Here is an 18,332-nt window from a genome sequence, read left to right as displayed (position 1 = left end):
ACAACTCATGGCCCAGGCCATGATGGCTCTCGAGGCTGGTACCTCCCCCCAAGTATGGCTAAGCATGCTAGACCGGTAGTCAAAGACGGGTAAAACTGATCCCACACCATAGCAACCTAAGACAGGGGCCCCTAGACCAGGAGGAGTACCCAATGACGGGTAAGCATGGGTAGTGAGGATCGGCAACCTAAGACAGGCACGGTCTCAGGCATCACATATAAATAAAATAAAAAAGGGGGAGCTGTCGAGAGCCATGCTGGCAGAACAAGAACAAGATGGCGCATGTGCTTTTGAGGAACTAGATGTGATTGGCTGACAGCTTATGTAAGAGATGCATGAACACTGCGTGACCCTTAGGTGGTGGAAGGGAATGATCACGCGCACGCTGCATGTAAGGGCTTCTCATTGGCTGTTGCAAACTGTATATATATATGTGTGAACTTCCGTGTAGGAGGCGAGGCTATGAAGAGAGCACAATAAAGAAGTTTGCCACCCTGAGTGTCCCCGGGTTGTTCTTGATGGCGAGAGCGACATGACCGCAGGAGAGAGACCCTCAGCGACGACCGACAAAATCACGGGGCCCAGGGAAACAGCAAGCCCTGGCACATCAGGCGCTGGCCCTACGCTGCCCCAAGGCCCTTGCGAGAGGAGAAGGGGCTTGGACTCCGGGCCCAGTGCCACCTCCCTTGCTCTCAGCCGAAAGTCCCTGCCGGGTCAGGCAGCACACCTTGTGGCAAGCGATTCCCATGACACGCCGAGGGCCAGCTGACCCTACCACTGAACACAGGACCCATTCCCACCCAGGGCACGGGTGTGTCCACGACCACTGGACTTCATGGGCCCAGCCCCTGAGGCAACGATCTCTCATCCAGCAACCCGGTCCCCACGTGCGCAGGCTCCAGCCGGCTCGGAAAGTCTCCCCCACCCTGGGCTCCCACGGGCCTCGATTCTCCAAGGCAGGGATCTTTAAACGCTCGGACACATGCCCAGCGGACGTTTCCATCAGACGCCGTGCGGGACGCTAGGCAGGGCCGCTCACTCAGCGCAGGACTGAGGACCCTGGCCCTGGTGGCATCGCTCACCCACTGCGACGCCACGGAAAGGCGCGAGGAGCAAGGGAAGGAAGCCACCTCTCCTCCAGCCCTACGACAGCTGCACTTTGCCCAGCTCCACGTCTGGCCAGGCCACAGCGCCGGACTGGGATCTGTGCTCGCGGGGCTGGCCCCGTCCTGCTTAGGGCACAGGCGAGCAAGGACAGGTCTCGAGCGTTCCCCATTCCACTGGGCATCGGGGCATCTGGCCCACCAGTCTCTGGGACCTTCTGAGAAATACCTACAGCAGCGCGTGCCCAGGCCCCGCGGGGGGCAGCAAGCCCTCCACAGCTCCCGTGGCTTGCGCCGGCAGACAGCGTCCCGGCCGTGCTGGGTTCATCGCAATCAATTACACTCCTGGGGGTCCCTGGGAAGACGCCCACCGATCGCTGCTCCTCGCGGACGGAGACCCCGGGCCCACTCCGCTAAGGGACCAAAACGCGGCCACGACGCACCCCGGAGCAAGTCCCCGTAGCCACCAGGTGGCCGCCCAGTGGGAATGGGTTATGTCGGGCACGGCCCCCACAGTCCCCAAAGCCATGACCGCGTGTGGCAGAATACAACCAGAGGCTCGGGCTGGTAGTGCTGGCAGTGCTGCAATGTCGGCGGTTGCAGAGGCGGCGGTGGTGGTGGAGGTGGTTGTGTTGGTGGTGGTGGAGGTGGTGGTGGTGGTGGTGGCAGCTACCGGGGTGTGACCGAGGGGAAGCTGTCCCTCGCTCCTACTTTCTGCCCCGGGGAAGACTACGTGCTGGACCTCAGTTTCGATGAGAACGACGGTAGGGAGTTCTCACTCATTTTGTTCAGCTTTTCCAAGGAATGCAGAATGAGGGAGTCATCATCGATCCGAGCACATTCGGGGCCGCCTGGCCAACTAAACACGCCAGGCTGGGTGGCTCGGAGGGTAAGCCGATGGCCTCAGAGCCCTGCGGCAGCCCGGCCCATCCAGACCCACGCCCCTGAGCAAGAGGAACGGTGCAACCTAGCACCAGGAGCCAGACCCCGCTCGCCGCAAGGCTGGCATGCACTGGCAGTCTCTGCGGCAGGCGCGGGCTATCCCACCGTCACCAGATCCACCTGAGACAGGGGAAGGCTTACCGTCTCGCCGATCCGTCCGCAGGGTGCTCGCGCTGGACTGCATGTCTTCCGCGGACCCGGCCAATCTCTTCAGACAGGAAAGCCATCTTCTCTGCGCTGACCATGGGCCGGCCTAGCGTGGCCACCGCATCTGACAGGTGTGGAAAAGGAGCACACACGCGTGAGACACGGACCCAGGGGAACAACTCGCCACGTGGCTCAGAACGTGCCTGGGGGGAAGCCTTGCCTCTGCCTGGTGCTGACCCTCAGTCCCTCAGGCTTGGCGGCAGCCGGGCAGGATGCCACGCGGGTCGGCCAGGCATGGCCGCAGATGCGTGGGTCTCCGTGGGGTCGGGTGTGAGTCTGTGTGTGCAGAGTGTGCGTGCTTGCGTGTGTTGATGGGTGTGTGTGTATGTATGTGTGTGTGTGTGTGTAGGGGTGCGTGCATGCGAGCGTTTTTGTGGAAGTGGTATATGGTTGGGTTTGTCCCTGGCGTGTATGGGCGGGGAGCCCTTGTGGGCCACGTGGACTTGTGGGAGGGCTGTGGCGTGTGGACACGTTTCCGCAGTCGGGGTGGCCACCAGGTGGTCGCCCTTAGAGGGGGCCTCAGGCCTGTTCAGAGCTCTCCCGGGACGGGGACCCCTGGCCTCCTGGCCTGCCACGCCACTCCGCAAGATCGGTGCCACAGAATCTCCAAGTGCCACGTTCGACACCCCCGAGGCCTGACGGGAAAAAGGCCAGACAGATCGCGTGTCCAATGTCTCCTGGCAAAGCAGAGCACGCCGGATCTGGCTAGCCACACCCACTGCCGTGGAAGGAGGCCACTGCGATGTGAACTCTGTGACCCTGATGCTTGCCCAAGCATCACCCAGCGTGACCGCAGGAAAGAAACCCTCAGTGACCACCGACAAAATCCCAGGGCCCACGGAAACGGCATGCCCTGGCACATCAGGCGCTGGCCCTATGCCGCCCCAAGGCCCTCATGAGAGGAGAAGGGGCTTGTAGTCCAGGCCAAGCGCCACCTCCCGTGTTCTCAGCCGAAAGGCCCTGCCGGGTCAGGCAGCACACCTTGTGGCAAGCGGTTCCCATGACCCGCCGAGGGCCAGCTGACCCTCCCACTGAATGCAGGGCCCATTTCCACCCAGGGCACGGGTGTGTCTACGACCAGCGGGCTTCGTGGGTCCCACCCCTGAGGCAACGAGCTCTCATCCGGCAGCCCGGTTCCCACGTGCGCAGGCTCTGGCCGGCTCGGCAAGTCCCCCCCATCCTGGGCTCCCACGGGCCTCGCTCCTCCAAGGCAGGGATCTTGAAACGCTCGGCCACAAGCCCAGTGGACGTTTCTGTCACACACCATGCGGGACGTTAGGTGTCGGTGCCTGAGTGGCTTGTGGCGCATGCGCAGCAGGTTGGGCTGTGTGCAGGGCCAGCGCGGAGCCGGAGCAGCCACAGTGATGCTTCTGGGCTCCACTGAGACCGCCGTGCCCACTCGTTGCTTCGGCCGGCCACCGCTGCCTCAAGCCATCGCCGCCGCCTGGTAAGCGGCTGCCTATTGTTCTTCTTGGTGGCGAAGGTTCGGAGCTGCTCCGGCTGGGCCCGCGGGGGGGCCCCCGAGTGCCGCATGACTTTGTGGTGCCCGGAAGTAAACACGCCATTAAGATGGCGGCCGGATGCGAGCCAATAGGCGAAACTGAGAATTTTGTATCTATGTGGCTGCAAGTGATTGGTTGTGCAACTTTGATATATATAGACATGCGCGGGGTGGGAGAGATCCCAACAGCTACCCAGAAATAAAGCTTGCTTCATTGAGGTCTCCTGGTCGTTCTTGCTGGCGAGAGCGACAAGTGGTGCCGAAACCCGGGAAACCTCAGAATCTGAGGAGTTCTCAGTGAACGCAATGATCCAGTAAGTGCGCACAAAATTTCAGATAAGAAAGTTCCTAAGTATAGGACGAGAAGTAAGAAAGTTCCTACGTATAGGATGAGAAGTAAAAGGGTTCCTAGGCATAGGATGAGAAATAATGGAATCAAAGTTTACTAAGATGGGAGGATTACTGACGGAAGTGCTTAAGGCTAACCCACTCCGCTAAATTCTAACCATAAAACGGTTAAAAATGTTATCAAGAAGCAGATCAGAGAAGCCTCTAAGGCAGGATAGCAGAGGGGGAGAAAATTCAGAGGAGAGCTCCTCTGAAGATGAGCTTGGGGAAGCCATGACACACTTAAAATTAAAAGAGGAAGTCCCTAATGAACCTTTAAAGGGAAAGACATACAAAGAAGCCGGGAAAAAATATGACTCCCTAGCGCCCTCTGTCAGAAGGTCAAGAATTCCTACCCCTGAATGTAGGCCTATAGCACCACCTGCAGAATGGCCGCCAACATATAACACTTCATGCTCCCAAGGGGCATGCGGTTGTCCAGAATGTAGAAATGCAGGATGGAGGGACATTACGGACTTTACTAAACCCTCCCCTCTTGCATACTCAGTGTTAGAAGATCAAAATCAACAGAGGTTTCATCAACCACTAGACTTCAAACTTATTAAACAGTTTAAGGAAGCAGTCACTACTTATGGGCCACAGGCTGCTTATACACTTTCACTTTTGGAAGCAGTCGGTAGCATGAACCTTACCCCAGACGATTGGACTAACATGGCAAAAGCAACTCTGTCTGGTGGACAATACTTGATATGGAAAACTGCTTGGCGAGAGTGTAGCTCAGAAACTGCCCAGCGTAACGCCGCATCAGGGAATCCCCACTAGAATATTGACATGCTCATGGGAGGAGGTCAATTTGTGGGACAAAACAATCAGATTGGGTACCCCCCAGGGGTGTATGTACAGATAGCAGCTGCAGCCACTAGGGCTTGGAAGACCATACAAGGTTCTGGCGATTTGCAGGGACAACTTTCCAAGGTGTTGCAGGGGCCTAGAGAACCCTATGCTGACTTTGTAGATCGTCTGCTTCAAGTAGCAAGGCGCATATTTGGGGATGTGACCAAGCAATGCCCCTTGTTAAACAATTAACCTATGAACAAGCAAATAAATGGTGTAAAAGTCTAAGGACCTGACTACGTATATCAAAGTGTGTCGAGACATCACTGATACAGTTGTTCGGGGCCAAGTTGTGGCAGCAGCAGTAGCCCAAGGGATAAGAAGTTTCAATGGAGGAACCAGGAGTTCTTCCAAGGCTTGTTTCCTTTGTGGAAGGGACGGTCATCTTTTTTTTTTTTTTCCCAATTTAATTATTTTCAGAAAAACAGTATTCATTATTTTTTCACCACACCCAGTGCTCCATGCAAGCCGTGCCCTCTATAATACCCACCACCTGGTACCCCAACCTCCCACCCCCCCGCCACTTCAAACCCCTCAGACTGTTTTTCAGAGTCCATAGTCTCTCATGGTTCACCTCCCCTTCCAATTTACCCAAATTCCCTACTCCTCTCTAACGCCCCTTGTCCTCCATGCTATTGGTTATGCTCCACAAATGAGTGAAACCATATGATAATTGACTCTCTCTGCTTGACTTATTTCACTCAGCATAATCTCTTCCAGTCCCGTCCATGTTGCTACAAAAGTTGGATATTCGTCCTTTCTGATGGAGGCATAATACTCCATAGTGTATATGGACCACATCTTCCTTATCCATTCATCCGTTGAAGGGCATCTTGGTTAGTGTATATGGACCACATCTTCCTTATCCATTCATCCGTTGAAGGGCATCTTGGTTCTTTCCATAGTTTGGCGACTGTGGCCATTGCTGCTATAAACATTGGGGTACAGATGGCCCTTCTTTTCACGACATCTGTATCTTTGGGGTAAATACCCAGGTGTGCAATTGCAGGGTGGTAGGGAAGCTCTATTTTTAATTTCTTGAGGAATCTCCACACTGTTCTCCAAAGAGGCTGCACCAACTTGCATTCCCACCAACAGTGGAAGAGGGTTCCCCTTTCTCCACATCCTCTCCAACACATGTTGTTTCCTGTTTTGTTAATTTGGGCCATTCTAACTGGTGTAAGGTGATATCTCAATGTGGTTTTAATTTGAATCTCCCTGAGGGCTAATGACGATGAGCATTTTTTCATGTGTCTGATAGCCATTTGTATTCCTTGATTGGAGAAGTGTCTGTTCATATCTTCTGCCCATTTTTTGATGTGTTTGTCTGTTTCGTGTGGGTTGAGTTTGAGGAGTTCATTATAGATCCTGGATATCAACCTTTTGTCTGTACTGTCATTTGCAAATATCTTCTCCCATTCCGTGGGTTGCCTCTTTGTTTTTTTGACTGTTTCCTTTGCTGTGCAGAAGCTTTTGATTTTGATGAAGTCCCAGAAGTTTATTTTCGCTTTTGTTTCCTTTGCCTTTGGAGACGTATCTTGAAAGAAGTTGCTGTGGCTGATATCAAAGAGATTACTGCCTATGTTCTCCTCTAAGATTCTGATAGATTCCTGTCTCACGTTGAGGTCTTTTATCCATTTTGAGTTTATCTTTGTGTATGGTGTAAGAGAATGGTCGAGTTTCATTCTTCTACATATAGCTGACCAGTTTTCCCAGCACCATTTATTGAAGAGACTGTCTTTTTTCCACTGTATATTTTTTCCTGTTTTGTCGAAGATTAATTGACGATAGAGTTGAGGGTCCATATCAGGGCTCTCTACTCTGTTCCACTGGTCTATGTGTCCGTTTTTATGCCAGTACCATGCTGTCTTGGTGATCACAGCTTTGTAATAAAGCTTGAAATCAGGTAAGGTGATGCCGCCAGCTTTATTTTTGTTTTTCAACATTTCCTTAGCGATTCGGGGTGTCTTCTGATTCCATACAAATTTTAGGATTATTTATTCCAGCTCTTTGAAAAATGCCGGTGTAATTTTGATCGGAATGGCATTAAAAGTATAGATTGCTCTAGGCAGTATAGACATTTTAACAATGTTTATTCTTCCGATCAAAGAGCATGGAATGGTCTTCCATCTTTTTGTGTCTTCTTCAATTTCTTTCATGAGTGTTCTATAGTTCCTCAAGTATAGATCCTTTACCTCTTTAGTTAGGTTTATTGCCAGGTATCTTATGGTTCTTGGTGCTATAGTAAATGGAATCGATTCTCTAATTTCACTTTCTGTATTTTCATTGTTAGTGTATAAGAAAGCCACTGATTTCTGCACATTGACTTTGTATCCTGCCACGCTGCTGAATTGCTGTATGAGTTCTAGTAGTTTGGGGGTGGAGTCTTTTGGGTTTTCCATATAAAGAATCATGTCATCTGCGAAGAGAGAGAGTTTGACTTCTTCATTACCAATTTGGATACCTTTTATTTCTCTCTGTTGTCTGATTGCTGTTGCTAGGACTTCTAATACTATGTTGAACAAGAGTGGTGAAAGTGGGCATCCTTGTCTTGTTCCTGATCTCAACGGGAAGGCTGCAAGCTTTTTCCCATTGAGGATGATATTTGCTGTGGGTCTTTCATAGATAGATTTGATGAGGTTCAGGAATGTTCCCTCTATCTCTATACTTTGAAGCGTTTTAATCAGGAACGGATGCTGCATTTTGTCAAATGCTTTTTCTGCATCAATTGAGAGGACCATGTGGTTCTTCTCTCTTCTCATATTAATTTGTTGTATCACATTGATTGATTTATGAATGTTGAACCATCCTTGTAGCCCAGGGATGAATCCCACCTGATCATGGTGGATAATCTTTTTAATGTGTTGTTGGATCCTGTTGGCTAGGATCTTGTTGAGAATCTTAGCATCCATATTCATCAGTGATATTGGTCTGAAATTCTCCTTTTTGGTATGGTCCTTGCCTGGTTTGGGGATCAGGGTAATGCTGGCTTCATAGAAAGAGTTTGGAAGTTTTCCTTCTGCTTCAATTTTTTGAAACAGCTTCAGGATAATAGGAGTTATTTCTTCTTGGAAGGTTTGGTAGAATTCCCCAGGGAATCCGTCAGGTCCTGGGCTCTTGTTTTTTGGGAGATTTTTGATCACTGCTTCAATCTCGTTATTAGATATCGGTCTATTCAAGTTGTCGACTTCTTCCTGGTTCAATGTTGGTAGTTTATATTTTTCCAGGAATCCATCCATTTCATCTAGGTTGCTAAGCTTATTGGCATATAACTGTTCGTAATAACTTCTGATGATTGTTTCTACTTCCTTGGCGTTAGTTGTGATCTCTCCCTTTTCATTCATAATTTTATGAATTTGGGATTTCTCTCTTTTCTTTCGGATTAGTGTAGCCAGTGGCTTATCGATCTTATTGATTCTTTCAAAAAACCAGCTTCTAGTTTCATTGATACGTTCTACTGTATCTCTGGTTTCTCCCTCATTGATCTCAGCTCTAATCTTGATGATTTCCCTTCTTATGTGTGGAGTTGGTTTGATTTGTTGTTGATCCTCCAGTTCTTTAAGGTGTAGAGACAGCTGGTGTGTTCTGGATTTTTCAATTTTTTTGAGTAAGGCTTGATGGTTATATATTTTCCCCTTAGGACCGCCTTTGCCTTATCCCATAGGTTTTGGACCGAAGTGTCTTCATTCTCATTGGTTTCCATGAGTTGTTTCAGTTCTTCTTTGATCTCCTGGTTGATCCAAGCATTCTTAAGCAAGGTGGTCTTTAGCTTCCAGGTGTTTGAGTTCCTTCGGAACTTTTCCTTGTGATTGAGCTCCAGTTTCAAAGCATTGTGATCTGAGAATATGCAGGGAATAATCTCAGTCTTTTGGTATCGGCTGAGTCCTGATTTGTGACCCAGTATGTGGTCTATTCTGGAGAAGGTTCCGTGTGCACTTGAGAAGAATGAGTATTCTGCTGTTTTAGGGTGGAATGTTCTGTATATATCTATGAGGTCCATCTGGTCCAATGTGTCATTCAATGCTCTTGTTTCTTTATTGATTTTCTGCTTCGATGATCTGTCTAATTCTGAAAGAGGCATGTTAAGATCTCCTACGATTAGTGTATTCATATCAATATGACTCTTTATCTTGATTAACAGTTTTCTTAAGTAATTGGCTGCTCCCATATTGGGAGCATAGATATTTACAATTGTTAGATCACCTTGGTGGATAGTCCCTTTAAGGATTATGTAGTGTCCTTCTGTATCTCTGACTACAGTCTTTAGTTTGAAGTCTAATTTATCTGATATGAGAATCGCTACCCCAGCCTTCTTTTGAGTCCCATTGGCATAAATGATGCTTCTGCACCCCTTCACTTTCAGTCTGCGTGTATCTTTAGGTTCAAAATGGGTCTCTTGTAGACAGCATATGGATGGGTCCTGTCGTTTTATCCAATCTGCAACCCTGTGCCGTTTTATGGGTGCATTTAGGCCATTCACATTGAGAGTGATTATTGATAGATACGTTTTTATTGACATCGAGTTACCTTTGAAGTCTTTCTTTCTGTAGACTGTCTCTATATTTCTGTTCAATGTTATTCTTGGGATTTTTCCTCTTTTATAGAACCCCCCTTAATATTTCCTGCAGTGTCGGCTTGGTGGTTGCATAGTCTTTTAAGCCTTGCCGGTCTTGGAAACTCTTTATCTCTCCATCCATTTTAAATGTCAGTCTTGCTGGATAAAGTATTCTTGGCTGCATGTTCTTCTCATTTAGTGCCCTGAATATATCTTGCCAGCCTCTTCTGGCTTGCCAGGTCTCTGTGGACAGGTCTGACGTTATTCTGATGGGCTTCCCTCTGTAAGTAAGGAGCCTCTTTGCCCTCGCAGCTTTCAAGAGATTATACCTACAATTATAATTTCTCAATTTGACTATCAGGTGTCGTGATGTTTTTTTGGAGTGTATAATCTTGGGTGGAGACCGTTCAGCCTCTAGTACATGAAAGCTGGTTTCATTCGCGAGATTCGGAAAATTTTCATGAAGGACTTGTTCCACGATATCTTCTAGACTTCTTTATTTCTCCTCCCCTTCAGGAATTCCAATAATTCTGACGTTGGAACGCTTCATGGCATCATTTATTTCCCTAATTCTGCTTTCGTGGGATCTAAGCTGTTTGTTCCAGGCTTCCTCCTGATCCTTTCTCTCTATCTGTTTGTCTTCCAGATCACTAATTCTATCTTCTGTCTCAGTTACCCCAGCTTTGAGAGAGTTTAGATTGGATTGGAACTCATTGAGAGAATTGTGGACCTCCTCCCTGGTAGCTTTAAGCTCCGCCCTAACATTGTGAACATCCTGTCTGGTCGCTTTCAGTTCGGCCCTAATCAATTCTGTTTGGTCATCCATGGCTTTCTCCAACCTAGCTATTGCCTGGATAATTGTTAGCCTGAATTCTCTTTCCGACATATTGTCTATGTTGATAGCCGTTAGCTCTATTGCAGAAGGTCCATCCTCTGTATTTTTCTTCTGTTGGGCATTCCTCCTCCTAGTCATTTTGGTGGGAGAAGACTGAACAGATATAGCTGGATGTATCAACTCTGGTGCAGTCAAGGTGCACCCTGGAACACTTCCTGATCTCCGTCTCAGAGAGAAGCCTCAGTCTGGGTGCAGAAGCTGAATAAATTCCCCCTTGGACGCTGGCAGTGCAGGTTCCAAGTTAAAGACCCTGGGGGCGCAGGATCTCTTGCTCGTCCCCAAAGCCAAGGCAGTGGCGGCTGTCTGGGAGCTCCTGACCACCAGAGAGGTTCCAAGCAGTGATCGCACACTGAGATTTTGCCACCGGACCGGGCTGGGAGTGCCCGGAATGCGCGCACCTCTTTTCAGAGGCGGCTGTGGGTCGGGCGCGCGTCTGGGGCACTGAGAACTGGGCGCTGGTCCGTAAGCTGCAGGCTAGGCTTTTGCGCGCCTGTGTCCGGGGAAGAGTTTCGCGCGCGCCTTAGACTTTGAAACAATGGCGCGGGTCAAGAAGCGCCCCCGGGCCTTAGAAACCCAGGAGAGCTGGAGGGACATGCGCGCGCATCTCAAGCTTTGTGGTAGGGCTAGTGCGCGTTCTGCAGACCGGTGCAGCTCCCATCCCATCACAGGAGCCGGAACCCCCGCGCTCTAGGGCGCGCTGGCGGCTTAGGGACCAGGAGCCGGTTTCTCCGCCGCACTCTCTCTGCCTCCGCGCCGGGGAGGCCTTCTGGGACCGGGGACTTAAGCCCCTGTCCCAAGCCGCCCCGATTCCCACAATTTGCCCCCGCAATCCTTTGCTCTTTTGGAGTGCTTTCAACCAGTCTCCAAGTTAATGCTGGTCCCCAGACGCAGGGCACTCTCGCTCGTATCGGGGTATTACTTTTGCACCGGTTGCCTCTGGTGGCTCCTTCCCCCTTTTGTTTATCTTCCGGTATCAGTACGCTGTTCCCATTCCGCTTTACCTGCTCACTGGCATCTTCTGCCCCTGTAGAGATCCAGACGTGTATAATTCTGATCTCAGGCTGATTTCATGGGTGATCAGAGTTCTTTGGTAGGTAATCAGCTCACTTTTGGGTACCAGCTGAAAAGACGCCTCTTCCTAGTACCCCGCCATCTTGAGGGACGGTCATCTTAAGAGGGATTGTCCAAAGGGTAAAGGACCTCCTAGACCAGTGAAGCCCGCACCTGGGTTGTGCCCTCGTTGCCGTAAAGGGAATCATTGGGCTAATGAATGTAGGTCCTAGAAAGATATTCAAGGAAATCCCCTGCCGCCGAATAATTGGATTCAATCCAATGACTTAAAAAACGGGAAGCAGGGCCCCGCATCCCGGGGCCCAACACAAATTTATGGGGCACTAACGCAAATGCCCAGGACATGGTATCCTCCCTCGGAAAAAGGCTTGCAACCTCTGGATCAGCAGGGCTCGATATCAGAGCAGCCACCCGAATGGTCCTAACACCAGAGATGGGCATTCAAGCACTGGCCTCCGATCTAAGAGGGGGCCCCCCTCATGGTACTGTAGGTTTATTACTTGGCCGAAGCTCCACTTATCTCAAAGGTCTGATAGTTCACCCTGGGGTAATAGATTCAGATTATGAGGGAGAGATCAAGATACTGGTGTCTTCACCAAGGGCAGTTACTGCAATTAGCCCAGGAGATCGGATAGCTCAACTTCTCATACTCCCTAGCCATCATGAAGCCTTTCCCAGTAAAGGAAAAGAAAAAGGTACGAGAGGTTTGGGGTCTACGGGAGTTGACCTAACATGCCTGACCCTGGATATGACTGATAGGCCCATAATTACCCTCAAGGTGCAAGGAAGAAAATTTTTAGGGTTACTGGATATGGGCGCCGATAAGAGCATCATCAGCCAACAAGAGTGGCCTCCGAGATGGCCCCTAACACAAGCAAAACAAACACTCAGGGGTTTAGGAATCACTCAAAGTCCTGATCAAAGCGCAGCTACCCTTGAGTGGGAGGATGACGAAGGCCATAGGGGAACTTTTCAGCCCTATGTCTGCAATATTCCTATTTCCCTCTGGGGACGAGACGTTTTGGAACAGATGAGCGTCCGCCTGACAACTGGAACTATATACAGCCCCCAATCAATAGCTACAGGTATACCCTACAATCCACAAGGTCAAGGAATAATTGAATGTGCCAATGGCACCTTCAAACGATGCTTACAAAAAATAAGAAAAGGGGGAATAGGGAATGACTACAAGTCACCCCGTGATCTTACATCTCTCACCCTTTACATTTTAAATTTTTTGTCCTTGGACCATAATGGTACATCTGCAGCAGACAGGCATGCAGCGGTTACCGAACGCACTCTAGCCCAGGAAAAGTGGAAGGATATATTCACGGGCCAATGGAGAGGCCCTGACCCGGTCCTAAGATGGCACCGAGGTTCTGTTTGTCTTTTTCCACAGGATGCCCAAGTGCCTATCTGTGTCCTGGAGCGACTAATTAGAAGAATCAATCAACATGGCCCGACCCGTCCTGATGCTCGGCCTGATAGCGATCCTGGTGACACCAGCATCCCTTCAACAGATGCACCAATGGGCAATAGTGAAAGCCTGGCCGTTCCCCATGCCACTGACGAATGAGTCCGCCATCCTCCCTCCTGTATACCTACTTTCATTCCCATGCCCGTTTCTGTAAATCCTAACGATTTGCCTGTATTGCTCTCAAGACATAAAAGAGACTTTGGGATCACTGCAGCCATTATTGCGGCTGTAGCGGCCTCCACAGCTGCAGCAACTGCAGCAGCTGTAGCTCTCACCACGTCTGTAACAAGTGGACATTCTCCAGAAACTATTGACGACCAGATGCATCCAATCACTTTCTGGACTTTGCATAACCTCCGTGGTCTACAATGACCTTTCTATTGCTGCTAATCTGTCGAAAGAGTTAAGCAGATAAGACTGACATAGCTCCATTACGGGATTGGGTGTCTGTTGTAAATCCTTATGTTATGCCATTTTGCATCATTACGTAAACAACAACGTAGGCAACAGTTGGCGCTAGTACAAGCTTGCATGACACTGGAAGCTGGTACATTTCCCCAAATCTGGCTGGCAGCGTTAGACCGGTAGTCAATGACGGGTAAGATTGGCTGCATGCACATAGCAACCTAAGCCAGGAGTTCCCCAACCAGGGGGAATTATCCGATGATGGGTAAGCATGTTCATGGCAGCTGACAACCTAAGACAGGCACGATCTCCTGCCTTGCATGCCTAATATAAAAGAAAAGGGGGAGATGTCAGTGCCCGAGCGGCTTGTGGTGCATGCGCAGCGGGTTGGGCTGTGTGCAGGGCCAGCACGGAGCCGGAGCAGCCGCGGTGATGCTTCTGGGCTCCACTGAGACTGCCATGCCCGCTTGTTGCCTCGGCTGCCGCTGCCTCAAGCCGTCGCTGCCGCCGGGTGAGCGGCTGCCTATTGTTCTTCTTGGTGGCGACCATGCGGAGCTGCTCCGGCTGGGCCCGCAGGGGAGCCCTGGGCGCCGCACGACTTTGTCGGTGCCCGAAAGTAAACACGCCATTAAGATGACGGCTGTTTGCGAGCCAGTAGGCGGAACTGAGGATTTTGTTTGTATCTATGTGGCGGCAAGTGATTGGTTGTGCAACTTTGATATATATAGACATGCACAGGCGGGGGTGGGAGAGATCCCAACAGCTACCCAGAAATAAAGCTTGCTTCGCTGAAGTCTCCTGGTCGTTCTTGCTGGCGAGAGTGACAGCTAGGCAGGGCCCTTCACTCCGCGCAGGAATGAGTCCCCCGGCCCTGGCAGCATCGCTCACCCACTGCGACGCCATGGAATGGCGCGAGGAGCAAGGGAAGGAAGCCACCTCTCCTCCAGCCCCACGACAGCTGCCCTTTACCCAACTCCACATCTGGCCAGGTCACAGCGCCGGACTAGGATCCGTGCTCGTGGGGCTTGCCCCGTCCTGCCTAGGGCGCAGGCGAGCAAGGACAGGTCTCAAGTGTACCCCATCCCACTTGGCATCGGGGCATCTGGCCTACCAGTTTCTGGGGCCTTCTGAGAAATACCTACTGCTGTGCGTGCCCAAGCCCCGGGGGGTGGGGAGCAAGCCCTCCACGGCTCCCATGGCTTGCCCGGGGGACAGAGTCCCGGCCCTGCTGGGGTTCATCGCAATCAATCGCACTCCTGGGGGTCGCTGGGAAGACGCCCACCGATCGCCGCAACTCGCGGATGGAGACCCCGGGCCCACTCCGCTAAGGGACCGAAACGCGGCCCCGACGCACCCCAGAGCCAGTCCCCGTAGCCACCAGGAGGCCGCCCAGCGGGGACGGGTGATGTCGGGCACGGCCCCCACAGCCACCAAAGCCATGACCACGTGTGGCAGAATACAACCAGAGGCTAGGGCCACACAGCACCCCGCCAGCAGCCCACCTGCCTACCCCCCCCCCCCCGCGCTGCCATTTCTGGGTAGGCCGAGAGCCTGCACGGCGGCTCCATGTTCGCTCTGGTCTCAGGGCTCGGGCCTTGTGGGGCCCCACTGGGCCTCCACGGGCTTACCTTCAGGTGCTGTCAAGGGCAGCGTCCTGGCAGTGGGCCTCTGCCCTCTACCCACAAGCCCCCGGGGATCACCAACGATGCCACCGGGGTGAGAGGCCCAAGGGCTCTCGCAACCCATGGCGCCTGCCGCTGCACCCTCTAACACACGCTTCCCCAGGAGCTCTGCCTGAAACGCCACCCCGGCCCACGCTGCTCCGGGACAGGCGCTCAGAGGGCCTCACCAAGCGCCTCCATGGGGGACTCCCACGAACGGGATACCATCTGCCCAATTCGACACAAGAGCCCGGCTGCGCCTCCCAGGACATCCGAACGGCTAAGGCGGGGAAACGCCTCCCGGGCCCTGAGCCGCACATGCGGCTTTCCCAGGCCGAGGTCCCTCGGGGGCTAGAGCTGGTGGTGCTGGCGGTGCTGGCGGTGTCGACGGTTGCGGAGGCGGCGGCGGTGGTGGAGGTGGTGGTGGAGGTTGTGGTGTTGGTGTTGGTGGTGGTGGTGGCTACCAGCGTGTGACCGAGGGGAAGCTGTCCCTCGCTCCTACCTTCTGCCCCGGGGGAGACAACGTGCTGGACCTCAGTTTCGATGAGAACGACGGTAGGGAGTTCTCACTCATTTTGTTCAGCTTTTCCAAGGAATGCAGAATGAGGGAGTCATCATCGATCCGAGCACATTCGGGGCCGCCTGGTAACTGAACAGGCCAGGCTGGGTGGCTCGGAGGGTAAGCCGATGGCCTCAGAGCCTTGCGGCATCCCGGCCCATCCGGACCCACGCCCCTGAGCAAGAGGAACGCTGCAACCTCGCACCGAGAACCAGACCCCGCTCGCCGCAAGGCTGGCGAGCACTGGCAGCCTCTGGGGCAGGCGCGGGCTATCCCACCGTCACCAGTTCCACCTGAGACAGGGGAAGGCTTACCGTCTCGCCGATCCATCTGCAGGGTGCCCGCGCTGGACTGCACGTCTTCCGCGACCCGGCCAAACTCCCCGCATTCGAGGACAGGAAGGCCATCTTCTCTGTGCCGACCGGGAGCCCGCTTGGCGTGGCCACTGCACCTGACAAGTGTGGAGAAGGAGCACGTACGCGTTAGCCACGGACCCAAGGGCGCAGCTCGCCACACGGCTCAGAACGTTCCTGGGGGGAAGCCTTGCCTCTGCCTCGTGCTTACTCTCTGTCCCGCAGGTTTGGTTGCGCATGGTATCTGTGGGGTCGGGTGTGAGTCTGCATGTATTGAATCTGTGTGTGGATGTTTGCTGGTGTGTCTCTGTGTGTGTGTGTGTGTGTGTTTGTGTGTGTGTAGGGGCGCGTTAATGCATGTGTCCAGAAGTGGTGTATTGTTGGGTGTGACCAAGTGTATTGTTGGCGTGTGAGGGTGGGGAGCCCTTGTAGGCCCCGTGGCCAGTTTGGAGGGAGGTGGTGGGTCAGTATGATTCTTCAGTCGGGGTGGCCATCGGGTGGTCGCCCTTTGGAGTAGTCCTACTAGCCCGGATACAGCCCTCCTGGACAAGGACTCTTGTCCGCCCGGCCTTCTTTGCTGCGCCACAAGATCAGTTCCACAGAATCTCCAGTCTCCACTTTTTACACCCCCAGGGTGTTGCTGAAAAAGGCCAGACACACCCTCTGTTCATGTCCTTCTGGCATTGCACAGCATACTGTCTCCCTTTGCACTTGCTGGTGGGAAGGGAGGCCTCTGCAATGTGGTGTTTGTCTTGCTGATGGTCGCAGCGTGCCTGGAGGAGACAGATCCTCAGCAAGCATCAATAATATTCCAGGGCACACTTGAAGCCTGCCACTCCTGGGTCTTGAGGTCCACGCCTTACACTGACCCAAAGCCCTAGCGATAGTTGGGGCGGCCATGAACTCTGCATAGGCCTCATGTCCGCACACTCAGCTGAAAGTGCCTTGCCGTGCAGGCAGCACAACCCTTGGCAATCAGTGCCCCTGTCCCATTGAGGGCCAGCTTAACTCCTGACTGAATGCCGGGCCCTTTCCCACCCAGGGTACTGATCTGTCCACAGCTAGGGGCCTTTGTAGGCCGTGCCTCCAAATAAACATGCAAATACTCCTTGCCCGGTACATCTCTGTTCAGTGGTGAGCCCATATTCCACCATCAGGATTTATAAGTCAATAGAATTTTCTGTATAGTAATTTTGAAATGATGATTTTCATGTCAATTAATGTAGGAGTAAAATATTGCCAAAATTATTTTTGTAAATATGTCTCCCTTCATCATAACATGGACTTGGAATTCAATAAACTAATCAAAAATATTTTAATATGTACAAAATATGAATACTTATATACATAATGAGCTTATGGTTTTCTGACTTGCCTGTGGTTAAATAGATAATGCTCTTTTTTAAGTAAGCTCCATTTTCATTATGGTGATTGAATTTACCACCCCTGTTCAAGAGCTGATTGAAATGTTGTCCAAAAGAAGAACACTCTTGAATATCCTGAGAACATCAGGCCCCAAGAAACACAGTATTCAATAATATTTCTTGGTAATGTATTATCTACATTTAAATTAAATACATTTCTTGGTAATGTATTATCTAGTATTTACAGTATTTATATGTGATATTTTAACCTTTTTTCCAAGTCTAATATAGAGCAAAGTGTATTCTTAAATTATTGAGCTCAATTAATTTTAATCTTCCAAAATGGCAAGTTTATATAATATTTTAAACTTTTTTTGAAGTATAATAATGATACAGTAATGTGCATGATTTCAATTATAGAGGTAAGTTCATTTTCATCTTTCAATACAGAAATTTTCCAACAAACATATCCAGAAACAAACATTGCCAGCATTACAGAAACCACCCATGCTATCTTTCTGCATGACTCTTGAACTGATGTTATCTTCTTTGTGCTTTAATACCTTTACTAACACTTTATTGTATACTATAGTTTTACAGTAAGCTTTAAAAATAACATAATGTGAGTTCTCTAAATTTATTTACATTTTCTTGTTTTTAAAGATTTTATTTATTTATTTTGACAGAGAGGGACACATCGAAAGAGGGAACAGAGCAGAGCGGGTAAGAGAGGGAAAAGCAGGCTCCCCACTCAGAAAGGCACCTGATGTGGGGCTCGATCTCAGAACCCAGGAATTATGACCTGAGCCAAAGGTAGACACCTAACAACTGAGCCACCCAGGTGCCTCTATTTACATTTTCTTAATCTCTTTTGCTATTCTAGTTATTTTACCTTTAGTATGAATTTTAGAAATATCTTGTTGATAACTACAAACAGGCTTACAGTGATCTTTACTTGCATTGTAGTGAATCTACACATGAAATTGGAATAACTAAC

General features: G+C 50.9%; 2 non-coding genes across 2 annotated transcripts; both read right to left on the bottom strand.

Annotated features, from left to right (window-relative positions):
• Positions 1-1,841: 1,841 nt before the first annotated feature.
• On the bottom strand, positions 1,842-1,936 carry LOC122895136. Its single transcript, XR_006382118.1, has one exon. It is a non-coding gene; the product is annotated as a small nucleolar RNA SNORD116 (small nucleolar RNA).
• A 13,652-nt stretch (positions 1,937-15,588) lies between these two features.
• On the bottom strand, positions 15,589-15,683 carry LOC122895135. The gene has a single exon (XR_006382117.1). It is a non-coding gene; the product is annotated as a small nucleolar RNA SNORD116 (small nucleolar RNA).
• Positions 15,684-18,332: the final 2,649 nt, after the last annotated feature.

Source organism: Neovison vison, chromosome 13 (genome assembly GCF_020171115.1).
Source record: "Neovison vison isolate M4711 chromosome 13, ASM_NN_V1, whole genome shotgun sequence".
NCBI classification, from domain to species: Eukaryota; Metazoa; Chordata; class Mammalia; order Carnivora; family Mustelidae; genus Neogale; species Neogale vison.
Note: the sequence above shows the minus strand (reverse complement) of the source record. Positions and strands in the feature narration are given on the sequence as shown.